The sequence below is a fragment of the Apium graveolens genome, chromosome 4 (genome assembly GCF_009905375.1).
Source record: "Apium graveolens cultivar Ventura chromosome 4, ASM990537v1, whole genome shotgun sequence".
Classification (NCBI taxonomy): domain Eukaryota; kingdom Viridiplantae; phylum Streptophyta; class Magnoliopsida; order Apiales; family Apiaceae; genus Apium; species Apium graveolens.
Window position 1 is genome coordinate 74024078 of NC_133650.1, and position 26388 is coordinate 74050465.

The window sequence follows — 26388 nt, forward strand, 5'->3', positions numbered from 1 at the left end:
TACAAATAAGTCAGTAGCATATTTCTGCATACTTAAACAACTTAAGTGAACTAGATTTCTGAGAAATGTTAAAGTCATGTTGACTACTAGATTGATATGCAAGATAGGTTGGTCAATTATAAATAGATGATGCCTTGTAATCTTGAATAAATGAAATAGAGTTAACTGTTAAGAAAATAGTCTCAATGGATGACTCACAAAGCTTCAACGAATGTTCGGTCAAGCTTCAGCGGATGCTCAGATAAAGTGTCAACGGATGATCTACAAAGTTTCAACGGATGATCAGCCAAAACATCAATGGATGATCATCCACAACTTCAACGGATGATTTAATGAAGCTCCAATGGATGTTTAAATTCAAAAGAGCAGTTGATAGTGACTTGACAGTCACATGCGTTGATTGTATGCAAATGGAATGTGGCAGCCTATTAAGCAGGATTTAGAGAATAAAGAAGTATTACCATTTCCATGCAATTATGAAGACATTCAAAGATGCTGGATAGAGTAATGAAGCAGCATGAAGTTAGACTAGATTTAGTTTGTCTTATTATCTTGTCTTACTATCATGTAACTTGGTAATATATAAACCAAGTGTAGCAAGTAGAACTATAACCAAGTAAGCATAATTTTCAGAGAGATAGAAAAAGATGTATTTGTTAAGAATTTCTCTGTAACTTTGTAAGTTCACTTATAAGCAGATGTGTGCTATTCAAGCATCACAGAGTTCTCATACTAATATATATCTCTGGTGGATAAGTTCAAATCTAACAGAAAGTTTTAAAGCCTTGTGTTTTACTACTTTGTGTTTTGATTTCTATTTAACTTTCATTCCGCACTTCTTGCAAAATCAAACACTGTTATATATTAAGTAAAAATAGTCTTAAAATTGAAAAAGGAGCCAGAATTACATTCAACCACCCTTCTGTAATTCTTGTTACATTATTTGGGAATAACACAGTCAAATCCGAAGATTGAATAAATCATACACATGATTTATGATTGGTTAAATTTGAATTTTTTGTTTGTGATTGTTTGGAAATCAAAAAAATAATTGTCAGGATTACTTACATGCAAGATTTTAGTTAAGGCACATTATGCCATAATATTGCAAACAAAATAATTATAATAAAAATTATAATTAAATGTGAAGATAATGTAAATCATGCGCTTGATTTATGTTAATCGCATAGTTGTTAGAAATGATAGCTAACACATTAATTAAACGAAAAGATACAGTCAAATATGAAAATTGAATAAATCATTCACATGATTTATGATTGTTTAAATTTTAATTTTTTGTTTGTGATTGGTTGGAAACCAAAAACATAATTGTCACGATTAGTTACATGCAAGATTTAATTTAATGCGCATTATGCCATAATTTTAGCTAAGACATTAATTATACGAAAAGATACAATTAAATTTGAAGATTAAGTAAATCATGCACATGATTTATTATTGGTTAAATTTGAGTTCTTTGTTTGTGTTTGGTTGGAAATCAATCGAATATCACATTATCACATAACATGAATTCATATTTGTTTAAATATTACACAAACAATTAATATTATAAAAAAATTGATTGATATGTTATAAAATTTTAACAAAACATAAGATGATATTTCGAATGTCACATTTTTATGTTATTATAAATTATAAATACATGTTTATTCTACATATATGATTTTAATCTACATAATAAAATGTAGATATATGATTTGTAAATTATAGATATTTTAAAAAAATTGGTGAAATCCGAAATTGTTAATTAATAAATTATAGACTTGTTGGTAATGAGAAAATTTAAAATTATAGATTTTTAAATTAGAGATTTGTTAGTAAAGGTAAAAAGTTCAAAAAAGAAATGATTTTGTTAAATTTGTAAGTAATGTTTAAAAGTCAAAAAGGGAAATATTTTTTAAATTAAATTTGAATTAATGATAAAGGTATATATATTGATTAGAGTGATTAATGGCTAACCCAAGTTGGTTAACGTCATGGTTAAGTCTCTTAAAAAAAGTTTAGAATTGCATGAATTCTTATGGGTCGAAACTGAAATGGTGGCTTCTGATTGGCTGAAAAGTATGAAAAAATCTCTGATTGGCTAATTATATGATGTGGTAGACTCAGCTTTTATAAAAAAAGATTTGATATGAGTAAATTACAAGGGTGTGGATAAAGTATACACTAATTTTTAAAATTTTGGTCGAATTTTCACTTTCACGGAATGGTGGCCAAAGTTAATTTCCTTTTTGTAAGAATCTTGGTTGTCGTCTAATCCGTTAACTTAGCACCGTTAAATAAAAAAATCCCATAAAATAAAGGGGTATTTTGGAAAAACAAGCCTGAAACTAATAAAACATATCAAACGATACTTGAACATATTCTACTTTCCTAAATTAAAGTCTCTCTACTCACTTAAACACTAATTACCAATTCCCAAACAATGTTTGCAAGATATTGAGCTAGATGGAGTGGTTTCTGCGACCCAGGAGTGAGTTGCACAAATCCGGAGCTGCTGAGTGCCCTAATTACACATGTAATTCTTTCGATTCCCTAATTAACTTGTGTTTTACAGTCTAATTGTTTACTTACTTTATGTTGGAGTATAATATTGGTCATGTGGTCCCAAATTTTATTTTCAATGTTTATTGTTGTCGAAATATTGTTTATTGCTTTTAAATGGACCCATATGTCTGCATGACTGATAATATGTGATTTTGCCCTAGCTAAAAAACTCAGGGGACGACCCCTTTTTTGACATTGTTTATGTATTTTTCTTTGTTTATTATTGTAGACTATCCTGGTTTTTTACTATTAAAATGTATTATGGAGGCAAATTTAACAATTTGAACTCAAAATTTGTTGACTATAAGATTGATTACTTTGATTTCTGCAATTTGGATTTGATGTTTATGCTTGAAGTAGCGGGGATGTTGAGTTTTGCTATTGATCATAAATCAGTAGGGGTACATTTGTTCTTTAAATTACCAAAAGAGGAAATTGATGAACTTGGGATTTTAGAAATTGATGAGGAGATAAGGATGATGACAACTTTGATTAATAAAAAAGTTCAATATATTGAGGTGTGTGTTATTCTCATTGAACCTCTTGAAGTGGAAGGTTTGCCCTTAATAGATCCATGTCCAAAAGTTGCAGAAGTTATAAAATTGGAAGGAGATGTTAATGATGATGAAAAGGTTCCCTCTTCTGATTCAAGTTGTGAAGAAGATCAAGAAGATGAGGATGAAGTTGTGGAGCCTATAGTAAAGAAGATGAATGTTAAGAAGGTTGAAAAAAAATCAAGTCCAAAGAAGAGGTGTGCTAGGAGGCCAGTTGAATAGGGTTAAAATTCTAATGTTGAGTATCAAAGGAAGGTGACTTTGACATGTATAGGAATGAGGAAGAGTCAAATTAAGAAGATCGTGAATGGTTTCCAGATAGCTCTAATGATGGGAATTCAGATCATGAAAAAGACTTTAGAGATATCACTTCTGAGTTTGAGGGATTCAATGATTATAGAGATACTAATGTAAGGAGGGGAGGAAATGACATTGGAGTTGTTAATGAGTATGATGAAAATGTGGATTTAAATGATGAGTTCTTTGATAACGATGATAAAAAGATGACAGTAGATAGTGAGGATGTGATGGGTGCTCAATTTCCAGAGTTCAATGTGGATGTTGATATGGCTAACCCTAAATTCCACCTGGGACTGTTATTCATAGGTAAGGATGTACTGAAGATGGCAATTAAGAGTCATGCCATAGTTGAGAGAAGATATGTGCTCAGGACAAGGAACATGGAAAGTAAGATCCAGTTTGTATGCACCCCTCCTTGTACCCAGGAAATTTATGCATCTAAGTATCAAAAAGAGTGATTCCTACCAAATAAGGACATACAAAGGGAAACAAACTTGCCAAACAACATTCCATCAAAAATAGGTGATTGCATGCTGGATAGCCAGGAGATATATAGATGAGATTAGGATTAATCCTAAATGGGAAGGTAAGGCTTTTCTGATGAAGGTTATGAATGATATGGGATGCCATGTTAACAAATCCATGTGCTATAGAGCAAAGAAAATAGCTTTGAAGGCTATAAATGGAACTCATGAAAATTCTTATGCTCAGATTTGGGACTATGGTAATGAAATTAAAAGAGTTATTCTTAAAAGCATAGTAGTTATTGAACTTGAAGAGGTTGGAGCTGGGCAAGAAAGAGGAAGGTTAAAGAGAATTTATATCTATCTTGGACCAGTTAAGAGGGGTTACAAGGAAGGTTGCAGACCTGTTATTGTCTTGGATGGTTGCCATCTTAAAGGGCCTTTTGGAGGCCTGCTGCTTAGTGTAGTTGGTATGGATCCAGAGGATGGAATGTATCCTATAGCATGGAGTGTTGTAGATGCAGAAAACACTAATAATTGGTGCTGGTTCATGACTAAGTTGAAAGAAGACTTGAACATTAAGAATCATGGAGCATGTAATTTTATAAGTGACCAACAGAAGGTGACCTATTTCCCTTTCTTACCTATTTTATTTAATTTAATAGTACTTGCATTTGACTAAGTCAACCGATATAATTGTGTAGGGTCTAATCAATGCACTTGAGAAATTGTGTCCAAATGCAAAACACAAATTTTATGTTATGCATTTGTACAACAATATGCACAAGAAACATAAAGGGCTTGGGTTGATAGGTCTTTTTTGGAGTGTTGCGAGGTCAACAACCTCATTCCATTTTGAGAGGAACATGGACAAAATGAAAAGGTAAATTTAATTTATGCAATTAGATAACTTAAGTATTTTTGGTGCCTTGACACATGAAATTAACTTATATAACTATTGTTTGTACAAGTTAAGCAAAAATTATTGGGAATGGTTAAATGACAAACCAAAAGAATAATGGAGTAGGTCAGGCTTTAGAGCCAGTTACAAATCTGACATCTTTGTCAATAATCATTGTGAGGTCTTCAATGCCTCTATCAGAAAAGTGAGACACCTCCCAATAATTGCAATGCTGAGATGCATACACCCAGCTGTCATGAGTAGAATCCAGAGAAGGATGGCTGAGAATCAAACTTGGCAACGGGAATTGTCCTAATCCACTAAAAAGACTAGAAGAGTGAGTTACTTTTTAATTACTATATGCCAACATTATGAACATGTTTTGGTTCCAATATTTTGTTTAGAGGGCAAAGAAGAAATATGTAGCCTGCCATGTCACTTGGTCAGGAGGGCCTACATATTTAGTTCAAAGTTCTGCAAGGGGATATGAGCTAGTGGTTGACATTGTTTATAGAACTTGCGCATGCAACAAATGGCAACTCACTGGCATTTCCTGTTTTTATGCTGTGGCATGTAAGCATTCCCATGGTTTTAATCTGCTTGACTACATTCATAGATTCTACTTAGTGAACATGTTTAAGAAGGTAAAATTAGTAACTTGTTCAATTCTCCAAATTTAGTAGCACTTTTCTAACTCAGTCACACTTGTTAGGTGTATTCACATTTTGGTGAGCCAATTAATGGCAAGGAATAATGGGAGAGGACTGCTTATACCCAACCCCTACCTCAAATTATCAAATAATCAACTGGTAGACCTAAGGTAAGGAGAAGCAGGAAGAATGATATTCCTATAGCTCCTGATGCAACTTCTTTGAAAAGAAAGAAGATAAGAGTGTAATGTGAAAATTGCAACGCATAGGGTCACAATAGAAGGACATGTCCTTCAAAGGTTTTTGTGATTGTCATTTGTCTTTATCAAGGTATATTTTTTTTGTCATTCGTCACACTTTTTATATTGTATTTTTTAAATACAGAACAATGAGTCTATAATTGACAAGCATAATACTGAGGGGAATCAAAATACGACCAATGAAAGTGCAAATAAAACTATTGCGGGTGAGAACCAAGTTACTGAGGGTGAAAAACAAGGAAATGAGGATGCAGAAGCTGCTAAAGAGCTAGAGGAAAGTGGTGAACATTTTGGTTCTAAATTTATGCATAAAGCATCTCAGCCTACACATGGATGACAGCCAAAGAGGTGTGTTCAATGCTCAATCACCACCTCCAAATCCATTTCCAGGGACCAGTGGTGTCACTCTTAAGGCATGGCAAAAGAGCATAAATATGTTACCACAAGGGCTGAGATTATGAGGGTCAGGAGTACTAGAGAAAGGAAAATTGACAAGAATATGCATATTAAGTAATGCCATGATGTTTATATTTATTGGTAGCTCAGTATTTAAGTCTACAAACTTGTGGCATGTATTTTGGTTAAAACTTTTAAGGCTAGTATTTGGTTGGCTAGTAATTTGGTTGGACGATATTTTGTATGCCAAAACTGGAGGCAAATCAGGTGTAAGGCAAATGGTATGCCAAGTCTTTTGTATGCCAAATATTGTGCCATAACTCTTTTATATGTAAATGTTGTGCTAAGACATTTTTAAATTCTAACTTATTTATTTGGCAATCTCAGTTTCATGCACTATATTTTAGTTGTATGCCCTAATTAACACAAGCAATTCACATTTGCACAATGTAAAACAAAGCTGCCACTTTCATTCAATACCAACTATATTTTTATTAACTTTATACTTCACAACCACAACAACATTCACTACATTAGTTCACTATATAAATTTACCAACTACAACTATACTTACCATAATTTACTCCTTCTTACTCCCCCCGAAACAAACACACAAATAAGCAAAGTAAACACACTACACAAATTCGAATCCTCCATTTTTGAGCTTCCCACTTCTACACTTCTAGCAATTGCATCTCATAATCTCCTTTCATGACTCTCAATCTTCTCAAAAAACCTGGAATTACAATATATGCTCGACTACATAGAGGACCATAGACCCATTGGAAGTACTTGCATCCACGACTTCCATTCATGTTGTTCTTGAACCTACGACTAACATTAGCATCGGTCCAGGCAACTCTATCCGCTGCAACTCTTCCATAATAACAAAAAGCCATTAATTTAATTCAAAGGGAGGTGATTTTGGGGTTAGGGTTTGCTTTTTCAAAATTATATAGTTGTATGTATAATAACCAGGACATACATGGGTGTTTATATATGTACTACATGTTATAACCGTTAGGCTTTACTTGAAGACAACCAAGATTTTAAAATGTGTAATTTAACTTTGGCCACCATTCCGTGAAAGTAAAAATTCGGCCAAAATTTAAAAAAATCAGTGAATACTTCAGCTACACCCCTACAATTTACTCATTAGATATATTTTCTCTCGAATACTATAGATTGATTTATGTTCCTCCCGCCTCTAATAATAAATTTTAAATATGTTTATGTTGTTGTGTAATTGATGGTTTATATTGTCAGCTTCTTCAGGTTTGCTCAATCATATAATTGAAGGGGAATTTGGAAGAATAAAAGACTCGGTTGGACCATTTCTTTCACAATTAAAGGTATTAGAACATTTTCACCATACTATTGTCTAATTTTGTACAAATAATATAAATTATTGGTTCTTACTCTTAGTGATTAATATGTTCAAATCTCCTATAATACTCTTCAAATTGACTCCTTAATCTAATTCTTATTATTAAAAATATCCTGAATTCAAAAAAAATAAAAATAAGTGGAAAGAAAAATGATAGTAATGTTAAAAATATATAATAAAATAATAGTTAAGAGGAAAATTTGGCTCCTTAAATTGAGCAGAGAGATTAGACTCTTATAGTTAAGAGTGAATTTAAAGAGTATATTGGAGCAAAATTTTATTCTTTTTATTTAATTTGTAAATTAAAAACTCGAATAGAGATTGTTTTCAACATGCTCCTAGATAAAAATGTTACTTAAAATCATATAAGTGGCCAGAAGGGACCTAGGGTTCTGGTCCTCCATCCCTACTTTTATTTAGCGTTACAAATCGATGTCCATCCTGATTTTCAAGTAAAATTGTTTGTTATATCATGAGAACTCTTCAAAAACCATCAATTACATTGGTTTTTGTAAATTAAACTCTTTTATAAACTTCATTTTTAATTTAAAAATTTATGTACAAATTGATCAATATTTTTAGTACATGAAATTCTTAAACCTATATCGCGGATTTTTCTTCTATATATAATAGCCCAATATGGCTATAATATATATTAGCGAGACATTTTATTCTCGTGAAATGACATATTTGCTCATGTATTTATTATCTTTTACAAAATGTTATTAGTGGGAGTTCACCTGTATATCTTTAAACCATTACACCAAATAATTATTTGTAAGTGTCATTTAATATTGAGACATTTTATTTAACATTAAATATAAATACTAGATTATTTTAATAAATTGAATTTTAATATAAGTTCATACATAAAACTATAAAAAATCATTATCTTACTTATTAATAATTTCCATGTTTAAAAATATGTTTTAAACCTTTTTTGTATGAATTAAAATATATAAATTTTCATATATATTTTTAAAATTTAATGAAAAGAGAATCGCATACACAGAGAGAGGTCATGACTACAAAGAGTCAGTGTACTTTAGCTGAATTCAAAAACATAATTTGACCCAATTGTTTTTTAAAAAATACTTGAAATACTCGAGCTTAATTTTAATTCGGAATTTGACCCATTTTTTTAAAAAATAATTGTCATTTGGCTATGTGAGCCGATTTACTACATAACTTTATTCAAATTAAATTACGAGTCTGACGAAGACATCTGATCAATAAGATAAAATATTTTATATTAATAAAATGTGTTTGATATTTTCTTATAAGATCAATTCAATAACTAATATGTATAAAATTTACTAACTTGAAAAAAGATGGGTTATTTTATGGACTTAACATACATGAAATTTGACATGAGTCGTCATAAAATCTATTGATCACCCAAACTTTCAAGATGTGTCTTGTCGTCGGAAACTATGAACCCAGATGTTTTCGATATAGTCTCTAACCTAATAGATCAAATAAAAGGCTCCGGTTTGAAAATAAATAATATTATTATTGAATTTGTATATTCAAAAAGGTTAAAATCATTCACGAATAAAAGTTGACAATGATTAAAATATTTCTATATTAATTCTTATATTAGAAAATAATCTATGTATGACCTATATCAACACGGAAACTACTATAACATATTCTAAAATACATATATCTCATTTAACATACCTATATTGGTAACTACATATCGCTTCCATGAATACAACAATCTTATACCGATACTTTAATAAGAGATCATTAAAGTTGGACGAACAAATTGTCAATTCCAAATGCAATAAGTTTCAATTACCTTTCACCCATAAGTATTAGAACTGCACAAATTACAATTAGTCTTGATATATCTTTAACTCAAAGATCACATATACCAAAAATATCTATCATGATCAGAATCATTAAAACCTGAAAAGAAAAAACCGTAAACACTACATAATATTTTGTCACTCAACTGTCTAAATACTCATTAAGTATAAACTGCTTTGAATGATATGTTTCATACACTTACAATAAATTATGAAGAATAATATATTTCTTTTTCTAATAAAACCCCTGCAAACTGAAATTTAAAAATTATATCCTCCACATTACCAAACTTTGCTAGAAAATGACCTGTGCCGCACACGGGTTATTATGCTAGCTTAAATTAAAATCATTACTAATAGGTTCATCATTGCAGGTACGAGTTCGTGTATTGTGTTTAATTTCCGCTCTCCTCCGTTTGTGATTTGTACCTTCATCTCTTTCATTTGGACAAAATCATAGAAGAAGAAAAAGATTGTTGTGCAAGACATGCGTGTACTTTAATAAGACTAAGTCAAATTGACAACCCTAAGTAAGTTTTATTGTAATCTTAGTTTGTATTTGTACTTATAAAATTTAAAGTCTGTAAAAATGCAAAAGGAGCAGACTGGAGTCTTTTTGTTTAAACAGTATCAAGCCTAAGGATTTTATCTGGAAGAAGATCAAGAAGGTCATGCCTCAGAAGAATTTTGAAAAAGCTTGGAGTTTAATAAATCTGTTTGGATAAAAATATTCTAAGTCAAGATCTCTACAAGTCACAGATTTAGTGTTATAGAGAAGTCACTCGAGAACTCCAAATGACTTACCGAGAAGTCAGAAAAGCTTATAGAGAACTTACAGAGATATCGAAAAGTAAATTGAAAATATGAAGATTGGAGATATCGACAAGTCATTTCTTCACTAGAGAAATCAGAGTTATTGACAAGTCAACATTCGTTAGAGAACTTTGAGTTATCGATAAGTCAAATTCCACTAGAGAACTCGGAGATATCAATAAGCCAAAATTTACTAGAGAACTCTGAGTTATCGACAAGTCAAATTTGAATAGAGTACTATGAGTTATCGATAAGTCAATAAGCCACTAGAGAACTCAGAGATATCGATTAGTCAAAGTGAAGATATGAAGACTAGAGATCTCGACAAGCCAAATTCTCTTATAGAGAACTCAGAGACCTCTACAAGTCAAATTAACTATGAAGTATTAGAGATCTCGATAAGCCAATATACTTATCAAAATGTCAAGTTCTCTATAGACCAAACTGCAGATCTCGAGGTAAAAACTAAAAGTACAAAATTGCAGAACAGTTCAATATCCAAGATTTACAATCAACAAACAATCCAACCAGTTGGATTGACAAGTCTACAAAAAGCAGCTTGAAGAGTGTGCAAGATCAATGGTGAATATTAACTGACAAAGGAAGATCAAAGTTAACACAGTATGCAAAGATATGCTAAGCCAGAAATGGAAGATATATTTTTCCTAAAATGGAAATGGCAAGTGACAGTTTACTAAAGTTAATAGCATGTCTTATATACACTGTGTAAACCAGCAGTTAGCTAAATTATAAAGTTAACACTGGTCCTTTGTTAGAAATAATAATTTAGATCATGAACTCTTGTATTCTCTCAAGAAAGAAGCTAAGCTCTTTATCTACAAAGAGCCTAGAAATTTTGTAGCAAAACATTCTTAATTTTAATATAAAAGTAAGTGAGTTTTAAAAGATCAGTGTTCTTTTATTACATGTTTAATTTCTGTATGAACACATTTTACTACAACATTTGATTTACTTTATTCACAACCAGACACAGTTCAAGAAAAGCATAAAAATACAAAAATACATTCACCCCCCCTCTGTGTGTAATTCATTACCTAACAAAGATAAATAAATCAATTTATTTTTTCTACTCAAGTTTTTTTATGACACATTTTCTACTCAGGTTTTTTGGCTAACTAATCACACCCTAATAAATCGAAGTTGAACTCTTGACCTCCTATAAGGAGATAAGATCTCAACGACTACACCAATCATTTGTTCGACTTTCACTCAACAAACTAAACCCAACTCTTAGTAATTGCTTAATGACCTTTTGGAACTTAAAGTATAGCGTTATACCCATCAGCCCCAAATGATTGAACTCATACATTTTAACCCCAGAGTATGAAGTTTCGTACCCTTTAACCCTTTTTACCATTACCGATATAAATGAGAGGGGCAAAAAAGACAATTTATCCTCCTCTGAGTTGTACCATTATGAGTTATAAGGTATATTTCTTATATCTTAAGCGTGCAAAGGTACACCATAATATATTTTAAGGGCTAATAGATATGTAATAATTATTTTATAAAATTTATAATTTTTTTTGTATAAGCTAATTTGGAGTTTGGAACAATAATAAAAAAAAATATGATATTGGAGTGAATGAAGATGATCTTATCATAGTTAGTGAGATGCCATAATTTGAATTTGCTGTAACTATATACATTGTATGAGTCTTTTTCAACTTTTGGCTTTCTGATCCTTTTTATTATTTGAATCTTCCACTCTATTGAGGCAGAGCTTTACATTTTGTTAGTGAGATGGAACTATCTATGAAGAGGTTAAGATCGTGTTTGGTTCTGTTCTTGAGAAGAGAATGTGTTATTGTATTTGCACCGCACATGTAGAAATCCGTTGAATGAAGGACAGTGGCGTATGCTTATTGGAAACATGAATGGAACCCTGAATATATTTTGAAATTAAACACAATATATAAGAATACACACTTTTATTTCACACAAAAGACTAACAACTCGTATAAGTTTTATAATTTCAAGCAATAGCTTAATTTTCTTTCACTAGGCTTCAATCTTGTTTCTCACAACACTAAAGCTTCATCTCTCACTCTACTATGTTTTATCTCACTATAATAAGTTTGTACTCCTCACTTTGCTTTCAACACAACTATTTTTATTCATTTCGGGGTGTTTTTCAAGCATGCTGTTAGGTTTTATTTATCGGCTCACAAATTATTACCTTACCGCATCTGTAATCTACTAGGCGATCACTTAATTGTTGTTGAGTGGCATTTATGACACTTTATAACGCTCCATTAAGCTTTGAATTGGTGTTTTTGTACTCAAGTTGTTGGTGTTTTAATATGTTTTCTAGTGTTTTTGCATTTCAGGCATTAATCCGGAATTCAGGTGAATTAGCATTGATTTGATGCTAATATGGGGTTATGATGGTGTCCAAGGAATAAAGCTCGTGAAGACCAACTTATTGCAGCAAAAAAAGAAGAAAATGGAATTTTCTCTAGAAGGCCATCGCGCATGCGCTGTCATAGCACGTGGCCGCGCCCGAAGTACGGAGACACAGCGCGCCCGCGCTGATCAAGCGCGTGGACGCGCCGGGTCGGGAAATTAAAATCCTGATTCTTGTGGACTTCTAATTGGAGGACTTCTACTTTGTAGGGGCTGCTATATATACCTAAATAAAGGTCGTTTTTAATAAGGAGACGTACCAGAGCACAAGGAGAAGGCGTAAGAAGACCGTTTTAGCACAATTTAATGAAGGTGAAGAAGATTTAGTTTATACTTGTGATTCTTTGTTCTAAGTTGTAACTTTGGATGCTAGTTTTCTTATTCGTGAACCTATACTCTTGTTTCTTAATTGGTTTATTAATTATTCAATATAAAGACTACTTTTATTATACTATGCTTTCATCGGAACCCACATTGATGATGAGTCCTATCATGGGCTAATCATTATCGTGGGGTTCTAACGGATTTATTTGTGGATTTCTTTAGTTAATTTATTTCGATGCTTAGTGTGTGGTGATTGTATGGTAACCTAGTTTTGGCTGTGCTTATTCGTCTTATGAGCGTCACAAACTTATAAGATAGCGTGTTAATCTTTAATGAAGCGAAAGTGAATTTAAGGGTTTAGAACTGGCCATGCTAGCATAGGTTCATGTGTTATTGTTATGCATGATTCGTAGGTAATTTTAACCATCTTACTTGCCCTATTTAATCACGATAGATAACTTGTGCATTAAACTATTATGTTGTCAAATTTTATAGACATATAGGGTCTCAATATAATTGGTGTGTGTTCAGCTTCTATCTCTTTTGTGGATGTCTGGAAATATGTTATTCGTGCAACAAAAGTTGGCGATTAGTAGTTCCGTGTTGTCTGATTAGTGTCATCACCATTACATGCTAAGGTTAAGAATGAAAAGGCTATTGAATGAAGTATTTAATGAAGTTAGAATCCCATGTTTGTATCATATATTATTCAAATCTCTTTAGTCTCTTAGTTTATGTTCTCTAGTATAATTCTCAATAGTTAATCGTAGTATAATCAAAACCCAAATTGTTATTCGTCTTAGCATAGAATAATAGCCATATCATTGTTGCATAAGTGCATAAATCACATAGTTAATTTAACAGGTCTCTGTGGAAACGAATCTGATTGATATCTTATACTACTTGCGAACACGTATACCTGCGTGAATTTTAGCGCGTGTTTAGCGACTAACAAGTTTTTGGCGCCGCTGCCGGGGACACGGTGTTAACTTTTAGTTTATGTGTTTTTCATCAGTGATCATTAAAGTTCATTGACTCGGATATTATTACTTATCTACTCTTTTCCTTGTTGTGTTTCAGGTACTCTAGCGAGCGTGTATGCATACGTGTTCGCGGGCTCGTAAGAGAACTCTGGATCAAGCCGAGGAAGAAGCTGTAGTGATTTGAAGGGAAGTTTTTAAGGGTGAAGAGAAAGTAGAAGAAGAAGAGGAAGTCGAGGAAACAGCTTTAGTAGTGATGGGAGATCAAGCAGAAATTTTGAAGGCTTTGTTGGACTATTCTCAGCCTAAGATCAATGATATTCAGTCGAGCATCATCAGACCAGCCATCTCGGCTAACACCTTTAAGATCAAGTCGAGCACGGTTCAAATGATATAGAACACAGTTCAGTTTGGGGGTTCTCCTACAGAAGACCCCAACATGCACATCAGGGATTTCATCGAGATTTGTAATACTTTCAAGTTCAATGGGGTGACTGAAGATGCTATCAAGCCGTGACTCTTCCCATTCTCTCTGAGGGATAAAGCAAAGTGCTGGTTACATTCTCTACCACCAGGGTTTATCACCAAATGGGAGGATCTTGCTCAATAGTTTCTCACTAAATTCTTTCATATGGCAAAGACTGCTGCAATCAGGAATGCTCTTACTCAGTTTGCAGAGCAAACTGGAGAATCTCTGTGTGAGGCTTGGGATAAATATAAGAAGATGCTAAGGAAGTGCCCACACCATGGAATGCCTGATTGGATGATTATAAATTGTTTCTACAATGGTTTAGGCGCACAATCTAGACCTATGCTTGATGCAGCATCTGGTGGAGCCCTATGGGCTAAAAGCTATAATGAAGCTTATGAGTTAATTGAGTTTATGACAACTAATGAATACCAGAATCCTACACAAAGAATGTTACAAGGAAAAATAGCAGAAATTATGGGAGTGGATATAGCTACTGCTATAGCTGCTCAACTTCAAGCTTTGACGATGAAAGTGGACTCTTTGGCTAATTATGGAGTTAATTAAATCACTAGTGCTTGTGAACTTTGTGCGGGGGCACATGAAACTGAGCAGTGTGTTATTTCTAGCGAATCAGCTCAATTTGTGAGTAACTTCCAAAGATCACAGCAACAAGCTCCAACCACTTATCATCCAAATAACTGCAATCATCCTAACTTCAGCTGGAGTAACAATTAGAATGCGGGGCAACAATCTTATCAGCCATACACAGCAAAGCAGTATAACCCTCCTGGTTTTTAGCAACCGCAATATGCCCCTAGAAAACAACTTTAACTTCAGCATTTATCGCAAGCTAATGAAAAATCTGAATTGGAGGAGTTGAGGCTCATGTGCAAGAGCCAATCTGTGTCTATCAAGACTTTGGAGAATCAGATTGGGCAGATTGCTAATGCATTACTGAATCATCAACCTGGCACGCTTCCAATCGATACTGAAGTTCCAGGCAAGAAGGAAGCTAAGGAGCATGTTAAAGCAATTACATTGAGGTCTGGTAAGGTTGCAAATCCTGAAAAAGCTAAGACTCCAGATTGTGAAGTTGAGGCTGAAGAAGAAGAAGAAGTGCAGAAGGAAGTAGAAGTGGAACCGGGATATATCGTGTAATTATTTTTGCTATTATACAATTATTATGTGTGTACAGTATATATTCTGTGAGTTAATTGTTAAATGTTATCTGTACTTGGATATTCAAAAATAATATTAATTGAGTATTTTAATTTTTATATGTCTAAAATAAAATATAGATAATTGTCATATCTTCCTAATTATTTTTTATGTTGGTTTATGGATTTATAAGAATCATCTGAAATTTCTAAAATCTTTTTCCGGGTATTTAAAATCTATTTTATAAAAACGGGAACCAACCGACGTCATCCGTTGTTACGTTTTTAGAACCCGAAACTTTTCCGAGAACTCCTTCCTAATCTAATTGTAATATTCCGAGCATATTCCATGTTTCGACTTTTTCGATCCGGCGTACGGTTTGTCCTGCGCGGGTCCCGGCGTAACATTTTCGATACAATATTCGTTTCGGTAAATCAATAAACTCGTATTTTCGAGAAACGGGAGCTTTTTATTAAACTATCACAATTATCACCTCGTAATACGAGTAACCAGGCGCTGAGACCAAGACCGCAGTACAAATTGTACTGATTTGGATAATTATCTCGAAAACCGATACCGTTTGGATCAGTTTTAATAAATAAACGTACCGTTTTATATCCGGAATGATCCAACGGGATACTAATTTCCCGTAATTATAAATAGCCTCTACCGTATTTTATTTTGTACCGGAAATCATTTGCAAACAGTATTTACAGAATTTCTAGAGAGAAAATACTATAATTATATTATGTTCTTCGTAATCAAACACAAATTCGGAGGCGTTATCGATATCCGATTTTGGCGTACATATACTCAAAATGAAGCTACTGAAATCTAGAATCCAAATCTTCCATCAATTTCAACCCAGAAACATCAGGTGATTTTCTATTTAATTATTTATATTCGAATTTCTTGATAATTAAATGATGAATTTTTGTACGGAAGATTGTTGGTATGATTTGATGCTTGCATATTAAAGATCTTTTCTTCCTGATGATTTTGGTATATTGTACTCTTGATTTGGAGTTCAATAACATGTTCAATTTTAAGTTTAATTCTCTGATTGAAGGAATTGGGGTTTATATGGTTTGAATGTTTTCAATTCGATTTGGGGGAATCTTGGTTAGGGGTTTTCAGTCGATCTTGATGGATGCATCGTGTTCCTTATCAAATTTGCAATCGAATCATATATTCATATGTCACAAACGATTTCTGATAAGCTCAGAGTTGTATTTTGAAGTTCTCGTCGGAGTTCTTCGTGTTTTGGCCGGATTTTCGTTTCCAGATGTCGTTTGGTCCATTTGTTAACTGATTTGAACTCCTGAGATGGTTTAGAATGAAAACCCCACTTGAATCGTGTCAAACCATTCTGTTTTCACCTGAATCGGGGCTCACCGGAGCCGTATTCCGGTCACCGGAAACTGGGTTCTTCGCGACCCGTTTCTGTTCTTGGTGACCCGGCGTTCCGACCCAGTTTGACCCGGTTTTGATCCAAAATTCTGTAAAATGAATTTCTAACTTCTGTTTTTACAGTTTAGCCCCCCAAGGTTTCCCAGCTTTGCAGAAATTGGATTTCTGTTTCAAAAACTTTTAAAAATAAGATTTCTTTTATAAATTCATTTCCAAAATTTGTTTTTAATTTCTAAAAATTCTGAAAATTATTATTTTAATTCCAAAAATTATTTTTAATTTAAAAACAAATCTAAATTAATTAGTTAATTAATTTCAGTTAATTTTTTAATTGATTAATTGGTCAATTAATTCAAAAATTAATTGATTAATTGATTTAATTAATTATTAATTGATTTTAATTAATTATTTAATTAGATTTAATTATTTAAAAATGATTTAAAAATTCTCAAAATAGTTTCGAGCTTTAAAATATTATTCTAAATTATTTTCAAGGCTCGATAATTATTATAAAATTGTTTTGAAGCCAGAATTGGCCAACCGAACCCTGTTTAATATTCCGAAATTGATCCAACGACTCGTTTTAATTCCGAAAAATGTTTTAAAAATCATTTTAAATACCTGAAAGCCTGTTTACGACCCGAGACTCCTTTATAAATGATATGTCATTGATTATTTAACGTGTTATGTGTTATATGTGACCTGTTGGTTGACTGTCGGTCTATATGTTCGGTGTTTACTTGTTTATAGCGTAACTTTCAATCCGTTAATCGGATTTGGGTGAAACGAAGGGTAGATAGAAGTGTATGTCGAATAGAATCATATGAGTTAAATATTGATAGAGACTTATGATGCCTAGCAGAGTAAGCAAGGCGTAGGAAAGAGAAGCAGGTGATCAGAAAATAAGAATTGACATGTAGAAAATACAGCAAGTAATTAGAGGATAGAAGCGAAGCATAGGAGAAGCAGACGAGTGATTGTTGAATGAAGTCATTAGACAAGTACAAGTGAAGTTGAAATCGATTATGATAAGGCAAGTATTTCTAAACCTTTCTTGAGATATAATGCAAATATTTCTAAATGCTCTTGTGACATACTGTTAATACCCAAAATAGCTCTGTTTTATACTGTAAGTACTTTAAATCCTTCAGCCTTGATCCTGAGCCATATCATTTGATCTTTGAGCCGTAAGCCTTATTCTTTGTAAACCATTTCTTGTTGATTTACCAGATACTAAACCACACAAATAAGATATTACTCCACAAATATATATCCATCATATATACCAAACACTGGAATAGAATTGTTTACACATACAGAAACTTTTATACTCAACCATACCTTGTGATATCAAAGTACTAAAACCTTGTAAAAACACTATTCATCTAATATCCGATTATCCTACCGGCTGGAGGCCACTTCTTTTATGTACTTTGACATACCCTTCCGGTAACCATGAATTTTTACCATGCTCTTTTACAAATATTTTATTGTTATTAATTATGATCTATTTTTATTGAACTCTATTGTTGATCATATTGAAATGCTTTAGAATTGGATAGTTTTCTTTGTGTGGACCAGATTCGTGGTCAGACCATATCGATGGTCAAGTTAGGCCAATGTGTGCCTTGGATCCAGTAGTTAGAGCAGTGCTGTGTGCTTTGCTCGGGGTTAGCGCGTGACTGATCAGCAGCCTAACCTTGATTTTAAAAACTTTAAATGAATATCCAATTCTATTGGTTGTTTAACAAGAAACTTGATTCCTTTGAATCACCTCATTTATTATTATTTAACCTCAGTTATTGATAATATGACTTGCTGAGCTAGTTAGCTCACTTTTGCGAATCTTTTTATGTATTCTACAGTTAAGAAGGATACGATTGATAGCGAGGTTTCCCAGTTCAATGTTCGAGCTAGGATTCCAGATTATGATTGATCGAGCTAGCAGGAGCTTATTGCAGTAGTGAGATAGTAAGGTTGTAAGAATAATTTCATATCAGTTGTAAATTTAATTAGTTGGGAATTTGGTGCGTTGTAATAAAAGTTAAGGTTGTGGCTTGTTTTCATACTTTAACCTGCTGCGATCCGTGGTTACGTAAAGCAGGGTCATTGCAAATAATATTTTCTATACAGGTTTATATATTGAGTATATGTTATGGACCCCAAACCTCTGACCCGGGTTTGGAGGGCGCCACAGGTTGGTATCAGAGCTACAGGTTATAAGTCACTGAAACAAGCCTAGATTGTCGGGATTGGGTAGAGGGTTAGGATTAGGAATAGGAAATCGAAAGATAGGTCATCGTGAAGTTGAGTGCGACTGTATAGTAGGTCTTTGGCATGGTTCGTGTTGCGATTCGGGATTCTTAACTAGCGACGTGATATCCAGGCAACGCAATGGCAGATCCTGATTTCCCTGCATCAACTGATCGCTTGGAGCTTTCCGTCTAAGGATCGTCATCTTCTCCCAGATTCGATTTGCGCCTTGTTCCTCCATTAGTAGTAATGGTATTACCTTTTTATTATGACTGTTGCGTCTCTCCAAGTTATTTAACGCTATTCTATTACCTCTTAATATGAGGCGACCTATTTAAGAAACTTCTATTTGTTTATTCTTATTTTACTAGACATCGATTGTGAGTGTGCCCTTTCAATTTACCCTACACCTTGTTCTACACCCCAGTTTAAAATCTGTTCTATGAAACAATTATATTTATAAAGATGGATTCGGGAGCTGCAATAAATGGTGAGTATTGAAATACAAATTATGGTGAGAAGGAATTTAGAAAGAAGATTCAAGTGTTCTAAAGGATGGCTGCTATCAGGTTACAAGAAGCTATTAGTAATTAGGCCACTCATGACTAGCTTGTGGAATGGAGTAGATAAGTGTTGAAGAGAGAGAGTTAGAGGAGATTAGGGATCTAAAGATTTCTTGAGATTAGAAAATGGTGTTGTAACGATGTGATAAACATGTTAACAAGATGATGTGACATTAGCTGACTTGTTGACTATTGGATAATCTGTTCCACTCAATGATTGCAAAGTGGTTAACGGGAGTACTACCAGTATGAGAGCCTTAATGTGAAGCTACGAATAAGATAACGTGCAACGATAGCGGAAGTTTTCATTGATTACGGAAAGTAATAGACCTAATGAAGGAAAGGAGATAAATGAAAGTGAATGGATTTTTGGGTGATCATTTCTTTAACTTGGTATCTGGTCATAAGAAGGAAAACAACCAACTCATATAGTAAGGACAACCGGAGGTGTGATTTTCAAAATTTTCAAAATTTTTAACAAGTTTTTGAAAAAGATTTTTCCTCACAAAATTTCTAAAAGCCTTTTTGAATAAAATAAGTTTTAAACCTTGGTTGTCAAGTTACTACTTGAGTTTCTTATTTGTTAAAAGACCCGGATTATCTGGAAGGATGTTGTTTCAGACTCAGTATTGTTAATTCGGAGAACGAGGTAACCTGCGATTATGAAGAAGTGAGTGCAAGTATTGTCTGATAGGATTAACAACAGAACCAGCATACGGAATAACTATTCATCCAATTATTGGGATTATCAGAGTTCGAAGAATTCATTGATTAAACGGAAGCCTGAGCATGACCGAAGAAGATTGGGAAAATTTCCAGACTTTTCTAAAGGAAGAATATTATTAATAAAATGATCGTTATGTTGAATGATTTACGGTTATTCCAAATTAAAAAGAGGAAACTCAAGGTTATCTGATAAGAACGCCATTATGATCAAATTGTTAAAGTATTATACGTGTAGGTGCGACGTTATAGACGCGAGACTTAACGAGTAAGAATCTACCATAATGTTTAGTTGCGAAGGCATTTTAGCCTACTTCTAAAGTTGTTATGTGATACAATTGGGAAATGATCGAGCAAGCTCGAAAGATGAATACAAGTGAAATGTGGATGGTGACCAATGGTATCATTCTCGTCCTCAACATTACAGCGTATATTCCTTTTTAATTCCTAAAAATGTATGAACTCTTTTTTTTCTTAATAAATTCTTTCTGATGATATCAAAATGGAAGATTTTGTATTCCTTTTAAATTCAATTGTTCCCCTCAAGTTTTGTTTTCTGATTGGGATAAACAGTGTTATGATGAGACACTTTGTCGAAATAACAAAGAGTCGGGTGGGACGCCACCTAATCATGTGCTGTATGCCATACGATATGAAAAACTGGCCATCTTAAGTACCAATGTGGTTGTCTCATTAATATTCAAAACATTACTTCTTCTTTCTTTTTAACTCTAAGTTTATTAAAATTATGAATCCTTCTAATTGTTTCGTTATACCGTTGTTCTTTGCAAGAGCTTTTCAAATAAAAATCAACATATTATACACCCAGCGGGCAAAGTCTCATCTACCTCTCATGCATGGAAAGGAAACAAGGGCATATGGTGAGAATTGCAAATCACTGGCCCTAGCCATGGATGCATTACGAGTCAAAGGAATCTACTTCAATAAGGGATACATCTCCAAGAACGAGAATTCGCGATATGTTATTTAGAATATGGATGTGATGACGTGGAAGATTATTGCGGATACCTTATGTGTTAAAGTATTGAAAGATGTGGGAGCAATTGGATCGTATATCTCTCAAGGTTTTATTGATAAGATGAATTATCCTGTCGAATCAATAAGTTTATGACTAAAGGAATAGCAAGTTAAGAACGTGCAGTTATTAAATAAGTAAGTACCAATGGCGGAATCGATATTTCTGGCAATAAGCTGTGAAGAATTGATATCATTTGAGATAAGAGGATTTGACATTATTCTAAGAAGTGGATTAACTATTCAAGTGTGATGCCCAGGTAGACCGTCGTGATGGAAGATAGTTCTGAAGACGCCAAATGAGAACATGAAGAAGTTTAAAGGACAAAGGAAAGTAAAGAACTTGTTAAGAACGATTTAAGATTACAGCGACCAGAATATAAGTGTTATGGCGATTATAAATAAGAGTCAGGAGCAAACCGAACTTGAAGATTTTACAGTCTCAAGATATGTTTCCAGATGAGTTACCAATATTTCCTTTAGATAAAGAAAATGCATTTATGATTGATGTGGCACCTGAAATGAAGCCAGTGTCCAAAGCCCCGCACAGAATAGCACCAGATAAAATAAAAAAGTTACCCGAGGAAACGTAGGAGATAAATAGAAGAAAAAGCAACTGGACCTAGCGTACCCCTTAAAGTGCCCTAGCACGATGTGTTAATAAGAAAGATGAAAGTGTGAGATTATATGTTAGCGAAAGCTCAACAAGGTTACTCTTAAGAGCAGATATCTGTTATCTCGAACCAATGATTTGTTTAATTAAATGAACGAAGCAAGGTATTTTTATAAGATTGATTTGAGACTGGGTATATTACCAAGTGAAAATTTAACTTATGGACGTATCAAAGATAATTTTCAGAACTCAGTACTGTTGTTATAAAATTCTAGAAATGTTAGTGGGATGAACTGATATACCAGTGATATTTAAATTTGATGAGTAGAATTTTGAAGGAAGAATTTGGATAAGATATACTTGTGTTAATTAAGAAGAACCATGCAACCTATACAATGATAGCTGAGGAGTCAAAGAAGAAAGAAGCGGTATAAAAAGAGTTTACCAGGTGAAAAATTTAATGGCAGGAGGTATAATTCTTAGTATAGACAGTCAGTAAGGAGGAGACAAAAGGGGATTCAGCAGAAAATTTAAAGATAGTATGAATGAAGAAAGACCAGAAGCACCAACAAAAGTAAGAAGTTATATCATGGGCCGGTTATTATTGGAAATTTGTGCAAGATTTCTTGAAAGTTGTAATATTCGAGATGAAGTTAACCAGGAAAAGCAAGAAGGTTATATGAAATGGAGAAGGGTGAAGAAAGTTTTGCGAAGTTAAATGAAATAATGGTTACAACACCTATTTTATCACTTTGAAAGTATCAGGGAGATTTGGTAGTTTATAGTGGTACTTCTCGTAAGGGAATAGGATGTGTGTTGACGCAAAACAATAAAGTTATTGCATATGCATCCAGACAACCGAAACCTTATGAGCAGAAGTACCCTACTCATAACTGGGGATTAAAAGCAACAATAATATTCGTTTTGAAAGTTTGGGAAATATTATAAGTATAGAGAAAGATGTGAGATATATACGGACCAGAAGAGTTGAAGTATGAACTCTCGAGGAAAAGCAAATGTAGTGGCAAGAGATGAGCAAGAAGGAGAGAGAATGAACATAGAGACTATACTATGGAATTCTAGAAGTTGGAATTGGAAGTCAGAGTGCATAATCCAAAAAAGAGTAAGAATGTATAAGTATAAATTTTCAATCAGAATTGTTAGAAAAGGTAAAGAAGTGTCAGGAAGAGGTAATGAAGCAGGATATAAATCATTTAGTATGGGAAGAATAGTGCATGGAAAAAGGACGATCAAGGTATTCTTAGGTTTTCTTCTAGAACTTGGATTCCACCAGTGATGGAATTGAAGGATGAAATTTTACAGGCGGCTCATAATTCGAGGTATTCAATCCATTCAGGGAGTACCAAGATGTATAGAGATTTAAATGAAATTGGGGCGAGCATTTACCTCTGATAGAATTTGCTTGCAACAACAGTTATCACGCTAGTATCGGGATGTCACACTAAGAAGCCCTTTATGGACGCAAATACAGATCTCTAGTGTATTAAGACAGAGCAGTAGAGTGTAAAATACTTGGACCTGAATTAGTACAGCAGACAAAGGAAGTTATTGAAGTTATCCAGAAGAGATTGATAGCCGTACCAGACCGTCAAAGGAAATAAACAGATCAATCAAGGAAAGACATGGAATTCGAAGAAGGAAGCTTAGTACTACTGAAAATAGCGCCGTGGAAGGGATTAACGAGGTTTGGAAAGAAAGAAAAACCGAGCCTAAGATATGTCGGACCTTTTGAAATCTTAAAGCACGTTGGCAAAATAGCTTTCGAGTTAACGTTACCTCCGCACATGGAGCACATTCATAATATTTTTCACATATCAATGCTTAAGAATATAATCCAGACTCCAGGCATGTAATAGAATATGAGCCAATAGAGCTTCAGGCAGATTTGTCATATGTAGAGAATCCGGTAGAGATTCTAGAAAATAGAGGGAAAATATTGAGGAATAAAGTGGTAAACTTAGTAAGAGTATTGTGGAGAAACCCAAAAGTTGAAGAGTCAACCTGGGAGTTAGAAAGTGATATGAGAGAAAAGTACCCTCATTTGTTTTCTTAGGAGATTCTGAGGACAGAATCCTTTTAAGGGGGGAAGGATGTAATATCTGGGATATATCGTGTAATTATTTTTGCTATTATACAATTATTATGTGTGTACAGTATCTATTCTGTGAGTTAATTGTTAAATGTTATCTGTACTTGGATATTCAAAAATAATATTAATTGAGTATTTTAATTTTTATATGTCTAAAATAAAATATAGATAATTGTCATATCTTCCTAATTATTTTTATGTTAGTTTATGGATTTATAAGAATCATCTGAAATTTCTAAAATCCTTTTCCGGGTATTTAAAATCTATTTTATAAAAACGGGAACCAACCGACGTCATCCGTTGTTACGTTTTTAGAACCCGAAACTTTTCCGAGAACTCCTTCCTAACCTAATTGTAATATTCCGAGCATATTCCATGTTTCGACTTTTTCGATCCGGCGTACGGTTTGTCCTGCGCGGGTCCCGGCGCAACATTTTCGATACAATATTCGTTTCGGTAAATTAATAAAACTCGTATTTTCGAGAAACAGGAGCTTTTTATTAAACTATCACAATTATCACCTCGTAATACATGTAACCAGGCGCTTAGACCAAGACCGCAGTACAAATTGTACTGATTTGGATAATTATCTCAAAAACCGATACCGTTTGGATCAGTTTTTATAAATAAACGTACCGTTTTATATCCGGAATGATCCAACGGGATACTAATTTCCCGTAATTATAAATAGCCTCTACCGTATTTTATTTTGTACCGGAAATCATTTGCAAACAGTATTTACAGAATTTCTACAGAGAAAATACTATAATTATATTATGTTCTTCGTAATCAAACACAAATTCAGAGGCGTTATCGATATCCGATTTTGGCGTACATATACTCAAAACGAAGCTACTGAAATCTAGAATCAAAATCTTCCATCAATTTCAACCCAGAAACATCAGGTGATTTTCTATTTAATTATTTATATTCGAATTTCTTGATAATTAAATGATGAATTTTTGTACGGAAGATTGTTGGTATGATTTGATGCTTGCATATTAAAGATCTTTTCTTCCTGATGATTTTGGTATATTGTACTCTTGATTTGGAGTTCAATAACATGTTCAATTTTAAGTTTAATTCTATGATTGAAGGAATTAGGGTTTATATGGTTTGAATGTTTTCAATTCGATTTGGGGGAATCTTGGTTAGGGGTTTTCAGTCGATCTTGATGGGTGCATCGTGTTCCTTATCAAATTTGCAATCGAATCATATATTCATATGTCACAAACGATTTCTGATAAGCTCAGAGTTGTATTTTGAAGTTCTCGTCGGAGTTCTTCGTGTTTTGGCCGGATTTTCGTTTCCAGATGTCATTTGGTCCATTTGATAACTGATTTGAACTCCTGAGATGGTTTAGAATGAAAACCCCACTTGAATCGTGTCAAACCATTCTGTTTTCACCTGAATCAGGGCTCACCGGAGCCGTATTCCGGTCACCGGAAACAGGGTTCTTCGCGACCCGTTTCTGTTCTTGGTGACCCGGAGTTCCGACCCAGTTTGACCCGGTTTTGATCCAAAATTCTGTAAAATGAATTTCTAACTTCTGTTTTTACAGTTTAGCCCCCCAAGGTTTCCCAGCTTTGCAGAAATTGGATTTCTGTTTCAAAAACTTTTAAAAATAAGATTTCTTTTATAAATTCATTTCCAAAATTTGTTTTTAATTTCTAAAAATTCTGAAAATTATTATTTTAATTCCAAAAATTATTTTTAATTTAAAAACAAATCTAAATTAATTAGTTAATTAATTTCAGTTAATTTTTAATTGATTAATTGGTCAATTAATTCGAAAATTAATTGATTAATTGATTTAATTAATTATTAATTGATTTTAATTAATTATTTAATTAGATTTAATTATTTAAAAATGATTTAAAAATTCTGAAAAATAGTTTCGAGCTTTAAAATATTATTCTAAATTATTTTCAAGGCTTGATAATTATTATAAAATTGTTTAGAAGCCAGAATTGGCGAACCGAACCCTGTTTAATATTCCGAAATTGATCCAACGACCCGTTTTAATTCCGAAAAATGTTTTAAAAATCATTTTAAATACCTGAAAGCCTGTTTACGACCCGAAACTCCTTTATAAATGATATGTCATTGGTTTTTTTAACGTGTTATGTGTTATATGTGACCTGTTGGTTGACTTTCGGTCTATATGTTCGGTGTTTACTTGTTTATAGCGTAACTTTCAATCCGTTAATCGG

General features: G+C 33.2%; 1 non-coding gene across 1 annotated transcript; it reads right to left on the reverse strand.

Moving 5' to 3' along the window:
- Nucleotides 1-14484: 14484 nt before the first annotated feature.
- LOC141722134 (small nucleolar RNA R71) lies at nt 14485-14591 on the reverse strand. The gene has a single exon (XR_012575163.1). It is a non-coding gene; the product is annotated as a small nucleolar RNA R71 (small nucleolar RNA).
- Between the last annotated feature and the right edge of the window lie 11797 nt (nt 14592-26388).